Genomic DNA, 17,194 nt, shown 5'->3' on the forward strand with positions numbered 1-17,194 from the left:
GCACCATCCGCTCTTCATGACTGTCAGGTGGAGTTCACACAGCAAAACCCGCTCTTAGGGATATTGAGTGGGGATCACGAAGCACCTACCCGATTTTCGTAACTATCGGGTGGAGACACCAAAGCACCTACCTGTTCTTATGACTTTCGGGTGACGTCACAAAGCATCAACCCGTTCCTAATAACTGTCGGGTGATGATCACAAAGCATCAACCCATTTCTAATAACTAACCGGGTGATGATCACAAAGCATCAACCCATTCTAATAACTAATCGGGTGACGATCACAAAGCATCAAACCATTTCTAGTAACTAGCGGGTGACACACAAAGCATCAACCCATTTCAGTAAATAACCGGGTGACGATCACAAAGCTCAACCCATTTCTAATTAATCGGGTGACGATCACAAGCACAACCATTTTAATAACTACGGGTGACAATCACAAAGCATCAACCCATTTCTAGTACTCTTCCATTCATTTTACTCTGCAATTCTTATTCTTCCTACCTTAGAGTAGTTGCATTCACAAAGTTCTCTACTATAGGCAAGTGCCTACACAAAGTTTTCTACTCTTTTAAGTCATTTCTCAATGCATAATTAATATCTATGGATGGTCATCTCCACTAATGCACTTATGAAATGCCAACATGCAATGTTGCAAGAATAAGGTTCACATCACTCAAAACCTCTATTAGGCATTTCATCAAACAACTCAAGTGCATAATAAAACTCTATTATAACAATAATTCTATGTCTTTTCTAACCATCCAAAATGGGAGAAAACTCCCTCACATAGCCATAATTCCTGACAAGAATACACCTCCAAAAGGATTTCTCATACCTTCCATTCCATCTCAAGCTCCTTTCAACCACATCTCAATTCTCACAATTGAAGTGCATGAACAACCACAAGCAATAATAATCTCATTAAGACTCATTAACATAGCATATACATGTATATAACATACATATAATTGCTATGAAAACCTAATCAAGAAAAATATCAAATCTCAACTTGGGTTGGAATTTACTTACTTGTGATGGAGAGATCTCACTAGCACTTCCTTCTCTTGGTTGCTTGATTTTCTTACCCTAAACAATTCAACCAAAGGCCTCAATATTCAAATACACTCAAATTTCAAAAACTTCACATCCAAAGCAAGAATCCTTACCTTAGGATGCCTTAGATTGCTTTCCTACCCCAATTCACTCCAAAAGCCCTCTTAAAAACCTTGAACAAATGAAAGAGAATTTGAGAGGAAGAAAGAAAGAGAAGTGGCGATGGAGAAAGAGAAATGAAGGGTTTGCATGACTTAATTCTTTTAACACATTTTATGCACAAGCCTTCCATTTTGCCCTTACTCTTCCTTAAGAACTCCATCTATATCATTAATCATACAAAACAACCCCACATTAACATATTCTCCATGAAAAATCCCTTAATTTACTCCCCACTTTTCCTACTAATTAGGGGTAGAAAGGTCAAATTGCCCTTAGGGAAGAAAATATCTAAAACTTAACAAATATTTTGGTTGGACCGTCGCCGCAGCGAGAAAGCTTTGTGCCGCAGCGAGAAAGCTTCTGTCGCCGTGGTGAAATGTCAACAGCTTCCCCGTGGCTTCAACACCTCTTCGCCGCGGCGAGGATTATTCTTTGCCCCGGCGAAGCCTGAAACACTAAATTTTCTATTTCAACCAATTTCAAGAAGTGTTCAACATATCACTCCAAGGCCAACCAAACAATATACTAATGAATCAACTCAACAAGAGCAAAAGAAGAAGCATTAACTACGTACCTCAAGTGGGGCGTTACAGTGTCTGCTATCCCAAAGAACATAATCTTGGAAATGTTTTGAGAGAAGTCAACCAGACATTTTCGGAGGAACACACATCAGTGTTGAAATTGAGGCATGGACATCGATTTAATTTTAATTTTTTCCGTTTTACTTTCATGATTTTCATTTTCTAAATGTTGTGCAGTCTTTAATTGCTAATTAATAATATTCGTGTGTGATTTTAGGTCTAAACACCAAAAAAAGGAAAACAAGAGGTCCTACGCACTGCATAAAAATTATACATTAGAAAAAAGAAAAAAATTGCCTATAGAATTTGATGAGGATCATCAGGCTGTTGATGAAAACTTAACAGATTTGTTTGGTTTTTAGGACAAGCAGTTCGGAATAAGTCAGGTTGTCCTTTGCAAATAAAGGAGTGGAAAGAACTTAAAGAACATTTAATGACCATATGTGGACCATTATCAAGGTAAGACAGAAAGGAAAATAAATATTTATAATATTTTGTATTTTGTTTAATATATTAAAGTGTAGAATTTGAAACTTATTTATCTTATATGCTTTTCAGGAGAAGTTTGTATTTGAAGAAGTAAAAGGAAGGAAAGAAGCCATTTTTGGTCACATGAATGCCTTATGTAGGGATTACAGACACAAAATGAAAAAAAGATATTGTGATTCGAAACCAACTTACCAAAGTCGTCTAAAAAACAAGCCTAAACTTGTTTATATGGACGATTGGAAGTATTTGGTTAATTGTTGGAGTGAGGCAACCTTTCAAGTAAGCATAGCTATTTAAGTTACATTTTAGCATAATTACTATGTAATTATAAGATATAAATATTATTGCTTATCTTATCATTACATAGGAAAGAAGTAATAAGAATAAGACAAATAGATCAAAGCGGTCTATGCCTTCTTACACAGGAACTAAACGTTATGCTCGACTTAGACGTCAAATGGTATGAATCTGCTTTCAAATATGAGATTAAGTTTAACAATTCACATTCATTATTTTTTAATCAATATGTTCATAACTTTTATTATGACAGCAAAAGAAAAATGGATATACTCCTTCTCGTGTTGAAGTTTGGATAGAATCTCGTAAAAGAAAGAAATATAAGCAAGTTGAATCCATTATAGAAGACATTATTGTAATAGCTTTGTATTCTCTTTAACTACTTCTTGATTTTTTATTACTCACACACACCCAAGCTAATACCTTAAATTTGTTTTGTAGTCACAGTTTGATCGATTAAAAAGGCAACAATTAGAAGGACAAATCTTATTGAATGATGATGAAATATTTGAAGAGGTCCTTGGTCAAGAGAAGAATGGCTATTTGCATGCTTATGGTCGAGGAAAAAGTATTACCGAATATTTTGGAAGTAGACCAACTAAAGCACAACTTATGAAACAAGTACAAACAACTAGGAAGGACACAAATGAAAAAGCAAATGGAGGAGGCAAAGAGGGAAGCAAATGATAAATTAGAAGAAGTGAAAAAGCAAACGGAGGAGATGAATAGACGATGGGAAGAGAAGTTCATGATGATGCTTACAACGCAAGGTCAACAATCTTCAATAAATAACCAAATCCCTTTGGATGAAATTGTAAGTTATTTGAAAATTGCATATATACTATGAAAACCATTTTTCTTTTACATTAATCATAAAGTGATATGCAATGATTACATTGATCTATATGATCTTGGTTCTATGGAATGATCCGTGTTGATAAATATTTTGTTTTCCGCTGCCTCAATGGATCGTTTCCTAACAGAAAGTGTATGTTTTTAAAGAATCAAGTGTAGAATTTCCATAGCTCGGAAATTCATGTTGAAATGTGTATAGTATCTCCTTTGATTCTCTTTCTCTAGCATGCTATGATATAAGGTTTTTGTGATGGGAAACTCATGAGTGACAGACATGCCTACATACATGACGCCACGAGCGAGCGGCATGAGTAGAGAGATACAGTATTTGTACAGTCCATGAGTATGTGTGTGGATGAGGGCTGTACCCAGTAGAGCATACCTACATGCATGCCGTAACGAGCGAGCAACCACAGTAGAGAGATACAGTACTTGTATAGTTCGTGAGTAGTGCATGTAGATGAGGACTGTACCCACTCACATGGCTAGGGTGGTTCCAAATCTATGCATCAACCTAGTCCGATCAGCAAACCAGAAAGAAGAAAGAAAAGAAAGAAAATAGAGAAAAAAAGAAAGAGATACAACATAAGAGAAACAGAAACAGAAAAGAAAAGAAAGTTCTTTTCTCGGGAAAGTTTATTATTCTGCATATGTATTATGCTACTTACATGATTTAGTATTTTTATGTGCTCAATGATGTACAGTTTTATTCATTGTCTTTGCACATTGGTAAGTAGCAAATTAGAGTACCAGAAAAGAATGCAAAATATCAGAAAAGAATGCAGAATACCAAAAAGGAATGAATAATATTAGCAAAGAATAAAGTGAGAAAAGGAAAATTAGAACATGAGTAACGAAAGAAGAACAGTCGTGTAGTTTCTTTTACTTACTGATCAATTAGTGCTCACTCCGTTATTTTACTATTTTGCAGGTACCAGATGATTTATGATTTGGTGGGACGTCAAGAAGCGGAGGAGTTTGGCAGCACTGTTTAAGATTACCTTGTGCGTACTAAAGTATATCAGTATTTTGTTTATATATTTATATGAATTAAAATTAGAATTTTCAGATTTTACATTATGTATATATGTTTATAAAAGTTATTTAGTGGATTTTATCTTATATTTCTCAAAGAATTACTAGCTATACAGTATATTACAGACTTCAAGTAACTCATATGCTTCTTCATGTATCTTGTTTTGCAATGCTCCTCCAGCTGCTGCATCCACCATTGTTTGCATATTTGTTAGCAACCATCATAGAAAGTTTGGACTTGCATCTAAACAGGCAAACCATGGTGTGGACATTTTCTCAATAGTTCCTTATATCTCTCCCATGCTTCATAAAGTGACTCATTCTCTTCTTGTAGAAATGATGTGATATCATTTCTCATCTTTGTAGATTTCGCTGGAGGGAAGTATTTAGTCAGGAAATTTTATGCCAATTCATTTCAAGTTGTGATTGTTCCTTCTGGTAGCACCATTAACTATCCCTTTGCTTTATCCCTCAATGAAAAGGGGAATAATCTTAACTTGATAGCATCATCTGACACTCCATTGGCCTTGAATGTGTCGTAAATCTCTAAGAAGTTTGCAATGTGTGAATTTGGATCTTCCTTTGCATCTCCCCCAAATTGTATCGACTGTTAGATCATTTGGATGATTGCCGATTTTATTTCAAAATTGTTGGCTTACACCAATGGTCTAGTGATTCTTGGACCACTACCATCAATGGAAGGTACTGAGAATTCCCTCAAAGTTCTGCTTTCCCATCTCAATGACTATTGCCTCTCGTTCTCTTCTCTCTAATAAGTCTTCTTGCGGTTCTTTCAATCTCTGGATCAATGGGAACCATTGGATGTTGTTTCGCTCTTCGCATAAACTACACAAGAACACAAACGAATGAAAAGAAACACAAAATTAAACTAAAACTAATTAAAACAAAAATAAAACTCCAATCTAGTGAAAACTAGAAAACTTCAATATGAACACTAAATCAATCCCCGGCACCGGTGCCAAAAACTTGATGCGTTGGTTTTACAACATGCAATATGTAGCAAGTGCACTAGTCGCAAAAAGTAATAAAATGATGAATAGAGTATCGTTCCCACGAGGATTGCGTGTTAAGCAATAATTTTCCTAGTTCTATAACTAGTTGAAGAAAATAAAGATTTTTCGATTGGCGGCAGACAAAAATAGAAATTAACACAAAATTAAAAATGTAAATTTAAATGCTAACGATTTAAGAAAATAAAACTGATTACGAAAATATCAATTCAAGACAAAGGGGTTAGGGTTTGACTTCCCTAAGTTACTCTGATTCAAACTACGGTTAATGTTGCTTTTAAACTCACAAGCAATTATTATAAATCGAATTCCCTAAGTTGTAAAACATACCTTCTCAGGCTATATTTTCCTACTTATCTCTATTAAGCTTCCGCACCCAACAAAATGAAGATTAATAGTTCAAAGTCTTTTTAGCTAAATGAAACCCTAAAGTGATTTCATAGATCTTCGAACCCATCTCTAGCATTCATTAAACTATGGTATTTACTCTAAGAAGCTAACACATGAATCACTTCTCAGTCTCATCAATGCTCAACATTCAATTGAAATAAGGAAAACTCACATTCAATTTCATTATGAACAAGAATAAATACAAAATCCAATGCAATAGAATATAAAAACAACATCTATAATAGATTAAACCGTTGTAATCAAAGTTAGGTCAAAACCCTAACCCAAAAGTGGGTTAGTTCAAATTTAAATTAAAGAAATTCAGACAATAAACTATATGAAAAGAAATGAACATGCTAAAAACAGTAGAAAGAGAATGAAATCTTCCTTAAATGAAGACTCAAAATGCTCCAACCTCCAATTTCTTCCTCTTCTTCTCTCAAAATCCGAACTCCAAGAAAAATGAGCTAAGGCTCTCTTAAATAGTCGGCTAAATCCCTAGGATTCTAATGCAATACATTTAAAACGCAACATTTTAATAAACAGAAGAAATGTAGTTTTCGCCTTGGTGAAGAATGAACTTCGCCGTGTCATCGAATTTAAATCTCGCTGAACCATCTGACCCGAGGCTAGCTTGCCTCGACGAAGAATTATCTTCGCCATGGCGAACTATTATCTTTGCTGTGGTGAACTTTGCTCATCTTTTCTGAAATTATGAAACTGCCCTCCGCTTGCTTGTTCGCTTGAATCTTTGGTCTTCATGATCCCCGATAGGAACAAGCTTCATAGTGCTTCCACTCCACATCAGAATTTCCCTGATTCCTAAATTTCTTTTGATTTCGGGGTCCAGAAACTCAATTTTGCTCCAACTGCATGTTTTGGCCTAAAACGTAAAATATATGAATTTAAGTTGCAATTTAGGCACAAAAAGACTTAAGAAGTATCCAAAATCCTACCAAAAAGGTATAGAAAAATAGTATAATCCTAGAATTATCAGTTAGCAAAAAATCATCTCCAGCACAAGGCTAAAAGATCTTCTGGGTACGAAGATACTTACAAGCTGGAGCTTCTGGAGATGCCTCGGGGCTAAAAAATCCGTGCTTTCGCAGATTGGTAGTGGTCACAAGCAGTTTTGAGTCACGACTCTGATCGGGTAAGTTACCAAACGCTTCGATGCTTCTGAAATTTGCTAGAGCCGACAACCTAGTCATCTTGTTCTCTGGAGGAAAAAAAAACCCATTAGTCTTAGCCACCAAAAGAGAGTTAAAGGAAATGGTGGTCAGTTTTAAAATTAAAAGGGAAAAACCTACTCGGCTCCCTAAGTTTACAAACACCGTTATACACGAAGAAGAAATATTTGGTGTCATAAGCCCCAACGTTGCTGGGATAACCAAATATCCCTCCCTCGATTGTAGATCGCTTCGAGAGGTAAAAAGAATCTTTGTCCTTGCTTTTCTTTAGTATGTAGGCGCATGCAAGTTCCAGAGCTGTTAACTCGTCGAGTTCATGTTCGTGGCATGCGATATACATAGCAATCATAATCAGTACGCAAAGGGCATCAGTTGGAACGACACGACCTCAAAGTGGTCGAGGATCGATCTGATAAAGGGGTGAAAAGGTATCGTCACCTCGCATTTAAAGATTCCTTTGAGATCACAGCCATTCCCTTTGGAGGGTCTTGAGTGGTGTGCGATCTATGCTGGTAGACATTTACATCGATTGCAAATTGGTCTACTGCTTTCTGGATCTCATCTACAGTGGCTACTGATTGCACCTCTTGTGCTGGGCCCGCCGAGGTGCTTGGGGGCTGTGAACTGGTTCCTTCAATTACTCACATATCTGAAGCATCCATTTCTCCTGAAGTCAGAAAATGTGCGACATGTAGAGGTGACTCAGTCTCTGTATACAGTGTGTCATATGACAACTTAAAAGAGTAAGAAACCCTAATTTTCCCTCTTTAACTCTTAAAAAAAACCCTAAACGTCCTTGAGAACTAGTTCCTAAGGATCTAAGCCCTAGGTTTTCGATTCTTGAGGGTGTCTCCTTTTTGAACACTGCCCCAGAATGTGCATCATGTAAGTTTACCAGGCGTTCAAGCCCACCATTGCTGTGAAAGAACCAAGCTTTTAACGGGAATGAAAGGAAGAAAGGGAAGAGTTTTCCTTACCTCTTGGTTGCTAGGAACAAAAGCTGTATCATAACGGCAAAGGCGCATCAACTAAAAGATAGATGAACAGATTTCTTGAGTGCGAAAACTCTGTTCTTCTATATGAAGATTCAAATTCTGTAAAAATTCTGAAGTAGGCTTAGGGTTTTATAGGGAAAAAGGTGACCCTTGGTTTCCTTCGCCAGGGACGTTTGGGTAGGGCATGTTTACAACCATTAGATGTGACCATTGATAAGAGCTTGAAAATACATATTTTGTTAGCGATTTAATTGGATTATTTGTGGAAAAATGTGTTTTTAATGTGAAATTTGAGTTAATTATTTCAAAAATACCTTTTATGGGATCACAGGTGTATTTTGAGTATTTTCAGGTTAAAAATGATATTTGAATGAGGAAGAATGATCTCAATGGAATTCATGATAAGTAGGAACAAACGGTGCAAGAATCGGAGCTGAAACATGAAAGTTGTGACGCATTGAAGATACGACATAAAACTTGGAAATCCTTCAAGATAAGCATGCTTCGATGTTTCGATCATAACTTGAGTTATAGAAATCTGAATTTGATGATTCTTATGGCGTTGGAAACATTATTCAGAGAGCTAAAAATTTTGTGTTGACATTTATCCAAATTCTAAAGCTTCCAGACTTGTGGGATAGAAAGAATGATCATTGTAGCGACCATTTCTGATCGTCACAGCGATGGATCATGGGCCTATTTGGGTTATTGTTTTCTCCTAGTCCGAATCTAAATGGTTTAAGTAATTCTTGCCTAACTAACCTCCAAACCCTAGCACTATAAATAAGGCTCTTTAATTAGTTTTTGGAGATTAGAGCAGGAGAAAGGACAGCTACTATTTTGGAGATCGAAATTCTTGCAATTCTTGTTCACCAATTAGAGAAGTTTTTCTATTTTTCTTTCTTGAACTCATGTTATTGGATACAATGGTTGTTTTTATTACTGCAATTAAGAACTAAGTCCCTTTTGTTAGAGTAGATGCCCTAGAACCAATCAATTATTGTAGAATTGACTCTTTGTAATAATGTTCATTAATCAATTATAAAAGGCATTTTATTCTATATCGTGTAAATCATTATTATTGCAATATGTATTGTTATATGTCCTTAGAATGGTAGAACCGTGATGAGGGTATCAAGTGTTTCAAATCTTGATATTGAGAACCCTATGAGCACATATGGTGGCCATTCTAGAAACGTCTGTAGCCCCAATATTATTCTAAAGTAAGGGCATAGATAACACAGTAAGGCTATCATAGTGTCGAACGACCCTGTCAAAAGGCAGTGACTGATCTCACTTATCAAGGTTGTTTGGTGACAACCTGGTGCAGCACATGGGTGCTTGCTGTAGGCGAATACACTGCAGCAAGTTCACTAGACTGACCAAGTGTCTATGGAACAAATCCTCCAACGAATGGTGGTGCATGTGATCTTTAGACTTGAGATCACCGGAGCGCCTTGTGTACCGATTGGTGCAGTTTGATACTAGCCTAACGCAGTTCTTTTCAGAGCTGTCAATATATTGGTGATTGGCTACATCAAGGAGTGTATCAAGACTGTGGTGGATAGACAGAGGATTCATCACTCCTGGGTATGGGAGAAGTTATCTCACGACGCAATTTAGTATATGGTAATGACACTAAAACTGTGGCCATAGTGGGATTGAGTTGTTGCTCTATCTAGTTTATAATACAGGTCATTGGTCTAGAAACTGAATACAAAATATCGACAGTAACTGAAGGTTGACACTATTTCTATGCCTTCGTCTCGTCGAGATAACGTATGATGAAAGGATCGAATTGTACGGTGACCATATTGTTGACAGGTAGCTATTTTGCTAAATCTGAATCCATGGGGTGGCCATGATGCCTTGCTAGGGGCCAATCTTGGTCTGTGTGTAGTGAGACGATTAATTGTTGTTAATCACGATATTACACACTGCCGGTATGATGAGAAGCCTATGGGTTACACACATAGAAGATAATTTAAGAGCCAGGAAGTTAGAAGGGCATTTTCGTCTTTTTGGGCGAAAAGGTATTTTGATAATTTCACAATGCAATTAAATTTACTGAGGTCGTAGCCTTTATTTAATTTATTAGAAAAATTAAATAAGTGAAATTACGTTTAAATATGTGTTCACATATATCTAAATAAATTATCATTATTGTTAAATGTTAATATATATATTAAACATATATTAACTGATTTTAATTTAGATAATGACGAATTAAGATAAATATCGAATTGGGAGTGTTTGGAAACATGAGGTGTTTGGGTTGGAGCCCAAACCTATTCCATATAGGAATAGGGCAATTAAAATATTACTATAAAAGAAATATTTTAATTTGTAAAAGGGTGTGAATTTCATTTAACTCATTTCATTGAAAAGAAAGAAAAACTATTGCACCCAAAACACTCTCTCACACCAGATTTGAGTTTTGATTGAAAATCAAATACTCTTCCTTTTCTTCTTTGTTCTTAAGGCTAAAGAGGATCTAGTAAATCTCTCTTTAGTTCTTTACGATTGTCTTCATACGAACTACGTCAGTTCGATCCTGCACTTGGGTCGGTAGTAAAATACATTCAGAGACAACTTGGAGGAGCCTCCAAACGTGTGTATGATTTCTTAAACTCTAGATTAATTTTCCGCAAATTCTTATTTTGATATAAACTGTAAAATTGCATCCTGATCTTGGTTCTATGGAACGATCCTTGTTATTATTGTTTTTGTCTTCAGCTGCCTCAATGGATCGTTTCCTAACACCTTTTCTAGGGCTAAAGATGTAGCCCAATTTATGAATATGTGTTGATATTATTTTTGTTGATTTTTAATTGAGCATTAATTCTAAGTTTTATTATTGTGTGTAATACTTTTAGTTCTCATGGATCCGAGAGTTGAATGATATCATGTGTTGGGTTGAGATCGAGAGATGAAACCTGGTTAGTCTAAGGTAATAAAACCATAGATTGAGCGAATGCTCTAGATAGGTTATCGCGATCTGTGAGGCTCTGGTAAATTCCATAGAACTTAATGATCTCTTAGCTTCTAAATTCAACTTAGAGATATTATGGGTTGTTGCTTAAGGTTAATTCGCTAATTGTTCGAGAAAAAGTTGGTGGAATATCAGGGAGTTTGTCCTTTAGAATAAATTTAATTAGGTTAGCAATAATTGTCAATGCATAGGATTAAATTGGTGTGAAATATGTGCCCTAGGTTTAGTCATATTGATCTTTTTACCAAAATAGTAATAAAATTATGCTTTTGTTTAGTTTTTAGTTTGTTTTCTTTTTCATTAAATTCATTCTCAAAATTTTGTTTCATCAAATAGCAATAAAATAGGCTAGTTCGATACCTAGTAGGTAGTTCTCTTAGGATTCGACATTCGTTTACTCGAGCTTTACTACTTGCGCGATTTCGTACACTTGCGAATAGCCTGTCAAGTTTTTGACACCGTTGTCAGGGAAATATTTTGTTTTACCAATGTCAATATGAAATATCTAGTTGCTAATTTGATGTGTTTTATTTTTGCTTAAAAATTATTTTTTATTTTTGTTTTGTTTGTTTCTTTTAGTTAGAACTTCGAGAGCTTACGTTCAAAAGGTGGTGGTGATCTTGATCCCTTAGATTCTGAGATCGAGAGAACGGCTAAACAGTTGAGGAAAGAAGAGAGGCAAGCTAACTTTGAAAAATCAATGGCTAACACGTAAATTATAAATCCCAATGTGGAAAATCAAGAGAATGAGAATGAGGATACCATAGGAGGAAGTGCAATTGGTGGAACAATAGTGATTCGAAGAGCATTGAAGGACTACTCTAGTCCTACTGTTGATGGGTTCTATTCTAGCATCAGGAGACCACCTCACTGGGTTACCTAATGATGATCCCAACTTGCATATCGCCAATTTTCTTGAGTTATGCAACACATTCAGGCATAATGAAGTATCTGATGATGCAATTAGGCTAAGGCTTTTCCTATTCTCTCTTCAGGATAAAGCTAAGGCTTGGTTGATTTCTCTGCCATCTGGGAGCATCACAACATGGATCAAGTTAGCTCAAATGTTCCTTACTAAATATTTTCCACCTGCCAAGTCTGCCAAGCTGAGGAGTGAGATTACCAATTTCTACCAACAAGACTTAGAGTCATTTTATGAAGTATGGGAAAGGTATAAGGATCTCTTACGGAGGTGCCCTCACCATGGTTTTCCAATTTGGTAGCAAGTGCAAACGTTCTACCAAGGGTTGCTGCCAACTATTCAAGCTATGATAGATGTTGCAATTGGAAGAGCCTTGAACAATAAAACACCAGAGGAAGCATACAGTCTGATTAAGGTGATGGCGAACAATAACTATATAAGGACTTCGGAGAGAACTTCAGCAAGGAAATTAGTGGGAGTGCACAAAGTTGACGGTTACACCATATTTGCTCAACTTTCAAACATCCAGAAGCAATTGGGTAATGTTTAAAGATAAATGCAATTGAATCCTCTTCTCTAACATGTAAACTCTGTGCAGGAAATCATTCATCCAAGGATTATCAAGAAGGGAATCCATTTGCTCAGCCTGAACAAGCTTATTAGGTCAATAATTTCCAAATGGGGCAAGGGAATCCATATTCCAACACATACAATCTGGCATGGAGGAAACACTCGAACTTCTCGTGGAGCAATAACAACGAGCATAAACAATCTTTTGTTTTTCAAACTCAAGAGCCAAAATCTAACTTGAAAAATGTGCTTACCAAGTTCATTGAAGAGACAAGCAAGATGTTTGAGAAGACTGAAATCCTTGTCCAAAATCAGTCAGCCTCTATTAGAAACCTTGAGACTCAAATAGGCCAAATCCATAACATATTAGCGGGAAGAGTTCAAGGAGTTTTGCCAAGCAATACAGAGAAGAATCCTAAGGCACAAGCACATGCAATCACCATGAGGAGTGGAAGAACTTTGGAGAATTCAGAGGATGAAAAACATAAGCAAGAACAAGAGAAAGATTTGAAGGAAGAGCAGAAGAACGATCATCACGGCGAGCGTGAAAATTTGGAGAATATCATAAGCATGAAGGAGGATCGTCATGGCAATGAAACCGGTGGTCGCAGCAATAGAGAAACAGCTCCCAAATTGACAAAAGTTTCAACTCGTCACTGTGGTGATGAATCTGATGGCCATGACGAGCGTGAATCTGAGCAGAAACTTTCTTTGAGCCATGCAAACCTTCCATACCCACAACGTTTCAGAAGCTTGACAAGCAACTCGGTAAGTTTATTGATATGTTTCAAAGTTTACATATTAATATTCCTTTTGTTGATATGTTAGAATAAGTGCCAAAATATGCGAAGTTTTTGAAGGAGATCCTCACGCACAAGAGAAAATTTGATGAATACAAGAAGGTCATGTTAACGGAGGAATGCAGCACACTGATTCAAAAGAAACTGCCACCAAAGCTATGAGATCCAACGAGTTTCACTATCCCTTGTATTATTGGTAGTTGTTATTTTGATAAGGTTTTATGGGATTTAAAGGCAAGCATAAATTTAATGCCGTTTTCTATTTACAGGAAACTTGGATTAGGAGAAGTGAAGCCAACCACCGTGTCTCTCCAAATAGCTGATCAATCAATAACAAATCCTAAGGGATGGTAGAAGACATCTTGATTAAGGTAGACCAACTGATTTTCCTAGTAGATTTCATAGTGTTAGGCATGGAGGAAGATAGGGAAATACCTTTAATTTTAGGATGACCATTTCTAGCAACGGGTAGAGCATTGATAGATGTTCATCAAGGGAAATTAATATTAAGGGTAGAAGATGAGCAAGTAGAGTTTAATGTTTTTAATGCTAAGAAGCGTCCATCCGACTTTGACACATGCTTTGAGATTATTGTCCTTGATAACATAGTGAATAAAAAATTAGAAGAAAACTACCCCAGTTCACCCCTAGAGAATTCTTTAGTCAACTCTAGGACTATGGATTTTGACTTTGAGATGTTGGATGAACAACGATTAAAGCCCTATTTGAATGGTGAAATTAAGGATATGAGGTCTTGGACTCTCCTAGATGATTCAGATTGAAGAAAATGAAAAGTCAAGCTTACGACTTTAACCAAGCACTTCTGGGAGGCAACCCAAGCTTTTTATTTTTATTTTTCTTTTATTGACTAGTTTGTTATTTTTACATGTATTAATTTTCAAGTATGTTTAATTTTTTTTCTGTTTAGTGTACATAATTTTGATGTTGTGTTTGTTTCTCTAAATTTATAATTTAACACATGATGTGTGTTTCTGATGAGGTGCACTGTGAGTTTCTTTGTTTTGACAGAATTAAAAGGAAACAATGGAATGAAATGAGTTGGTGATCAAATTATCATGCGTATTCGCACTTCACTATTGCAAAAGGGGGTAACTTTTCTTTTTCTATTTTTCCTTTTGTTTACATTTGTACATTAGGGACAATGCAGATTTTAGGTTGGGGAGTAAGGGAAGTATCTTCCCAAAGATTTTGAATTTATGGATTTATGAGAAATTTTTTATTGTTTTATTGTGTTCTGTTTTGAATTTTGGTTTTATTCTTGGATTAATTTATATTTCTATGAAAGGAATATGATTGCAATAACATGTAAAAAATGGACATTAATTTTCGCCTTTAATTATGGATGATTGTGAAGGTTAATAACATTTATTTGAGACCCTAGCTATTTGTGGATTGAAAGTGGTTAAGTTTACTCACTTACATACATTTTATGTGTTAGTTTTTCATGGACATTTTTGCAATCTCAACAAACTCTAGAACTCATTTGACAACCACTCAAGGCGAAATCCTAGAGTTCACATCACTTAGGAAATGATTTAAGCTGTTTTTGGACTGATTGAGCCTTTCAAGCCGACCCTTTTTATTATCATCACTAGTTAACCCTTTGAGTTTTTTAAACACAATTTAGCTTTGTTTTCCCTTCTTTGAACTTATTTTTTACCCTACTCTAATTATGAGCCTAAAACACAATCCTACCTATTTTATCTTTAAGAGACTTAATTGTAATTCAAGGTTATTATGAGTGTTGGTGAGGAAGTATAGTTTTGCCACAACCCAGGTTTATGCGAAGAAATTGGTTGGGGGTTGTGGAGTGCTTGTAAGATCAGTGGGGCTGTGTGTGTTTTCTACTTTCTTCTTCTCATTATTGTTAGAAAAAAAAAAAACAAAAAACAAAAAAGCTGAAAAAAATGATGAAAAAAAAAAGAGAGAAAGAAAAGAAAAGTGGGCATTGAAAAGCATTGTGAAGATGTGAGATTATGCAAATGGGCACAGTTTAGTGTCGAAAAGAAAGAGCTCGATAAAGGTTGGGAAGTTACTGAGTGAAAAAGGGAAGTGTTTTTGTATGATAGTAATAAGAATGAATGAAGATTAAGTCTCTTAATTTGATTTTTTTTAATTCCCTTTCCGTTCTTTCATGAACCCATACCCTGGCCTAATGTTACAACCTTTACAAAGACCTACTGATCCAAGGTAATGTGAATTTCTACATTAGTGGAGAGTGGATGGAGTTTGATTCCATGATTACCTATAAGTCACAACTCGAATACTGAGATCAAAATTTTGTTCATGAATGTTTTGCATAAAACCGTCCGGGTTTGTAGACAAATGGTTTGTGGTTGTATGGATGTTCTAGGGTCAATAACGAAAATGGAATTGACGTTTGTATTGTCTGTGAGTTTAGGCGATTTTTAATTATTCTATTTGTTTTGTGCATATGCTATTTTTGAGACAACTTTATGATTGATTCAAGAATTTTTGTTAGTTTTTGTTCTTTTTATGTTTGTTTTTTATATTTTGGGATTTAGGTTAAGTTTAGTGTGGATGTTTGTGGGTTTCATCACTGGAAACCCTCACAAGACTACAACTCATCCAACTAGGGCTGCCTAGGGGTTTAAAGGCTTGTTGCATACACTAAATGCAATCGTGTCAATCTATGAAAGTGATTTAGGATAGTTTAGATATAAGTTTTAATTGGTTGTTTTATTTTCAAGCTTAGAGACTTGTTTTATCGCTTAGTTTGCTAGGGATAGCAAGAAGCTAGTTGGGGGTTGTGACAAGAGCTTGAAAATACATATTTTCTTAGTGATTTAATTGGATTATTTGTGGAAAAATGTGTTTTTAATGTGAAATTTGAGTTAATTATTGCATAAATACCTTTTATGGGATCACAGGTGTATTTTGAGTATTTTCAGATTAAAAATGATATTTGAATGAAGAAGAATGATGTCGATGGAATTCATGATGAGTAGGAACAAACGGTGCAAGAATCGGAGCTGAAACAAAAAAGTTGTTACGCACTGAAGATACGACGTAAAACTTGGAAATCCTTCAAGATGAGCATGCTTCGGTGTTTTGATCATAACTTGTGCTGTAGAAATCAGAATTCGATGATTCTCATGGCGTTGGAAATATTCTTCAGAGAGCTACGAGTTTGTGTTGATGACTTCACCAAATTCTGAATATTCCAGACTCGTGGGACAGAAAGAATGATCACTGTAGTGACCATTTCCGATGGCTGCAGCGATGGATCACGGGCCTGTTTGAGTTATTGTATTCTCCTAGTCCAAATCTGAATGGTTTAAGACATTTAATTCTTTCCTAATTAACCTCTAAACCCTACCACTATAAATAAGGGTCTTTAATTAGTTTTTGGAGATTAGAGACGGAGGAAGGACGACTACTATTTTTGAGATCGGAATTCTTGCAACTCTTGTACGCAAATTCGAGAAGTTTTTCTATTTTTCTTTCTTGAACTCATGTTATTGAATACAATGGTTATTTTTATTACTGTAATTATGAACTAAATCCCTTTTCTAGGGGTAAAGATGTAGCCTAATTTATGAATATGTGTTGACATTGCTGTTGTTGATTTTTAATTGAGCATTAATTCTAATTTTTATTATTGTGTGTAATGCTTTCAGTTCTTATGGATCTGAGAGTTGAATGATATCGTGGGTTGGGTTGAGATCGAGAGATGAAACCTGATTAGTCTAAGGTAATAAAACCATAGATTGAGCAAACGCTAGAGATAGGTTACGGCGATCTATGAGGTTTTGGTAAATTCTATAGAACTTAATGATCTC

The 17,194-nt window shown here is 35.7% G+C and overlaps 2 non-coding genes across 2 annotated transcripts; one reads left to right on the forward strand and one right to left on the reverse strand.

The window, feature by feature from the left end:
- Nucleotides 1-4,734: 4,734 nt before the first annotated feature.
- On the forward strand, nucleotides 4,735-4,841 carry LOC116131032. Its single transcript, XR_004128193.1, has one exon. It is a non-coding gene; the product is annotated as a small nucleolar RNA R71 (small nucleolar RNA).
- Nucleotides 4,842-12,181: 7,340 nt separating this feature from the next.
- Nucleotides 12,182-12,288, reverse strand: LOC116131043. Its single transcript, XR_004128195.1, has one exon. It is a non-coding gene; the product is annotated as a small nucleolar RNA R71 (small nucleolar RNA).
- Between the last annotated feature and the right edge of the window lie 4,906 nt (nucleotides 12,289-17,194).

The sequence above is a fragment of the Pistacia vera genome, unplaced genomic scaffold (assembly GCF_008641045.1).
Source record: "Pistacia vera cultivar Batoury unplaced genomic scaffold, PisVer_v2 Contig1062, whole genome shotgun sequence".
Classification (NCBI taxonomy): domain Eukaryota; kingdom Viridiplantae; phylum Streptophyta; class Magnoliopsida; order Sapindales; family Anacardiaceae; genus Pistacia; species Pistacia vera.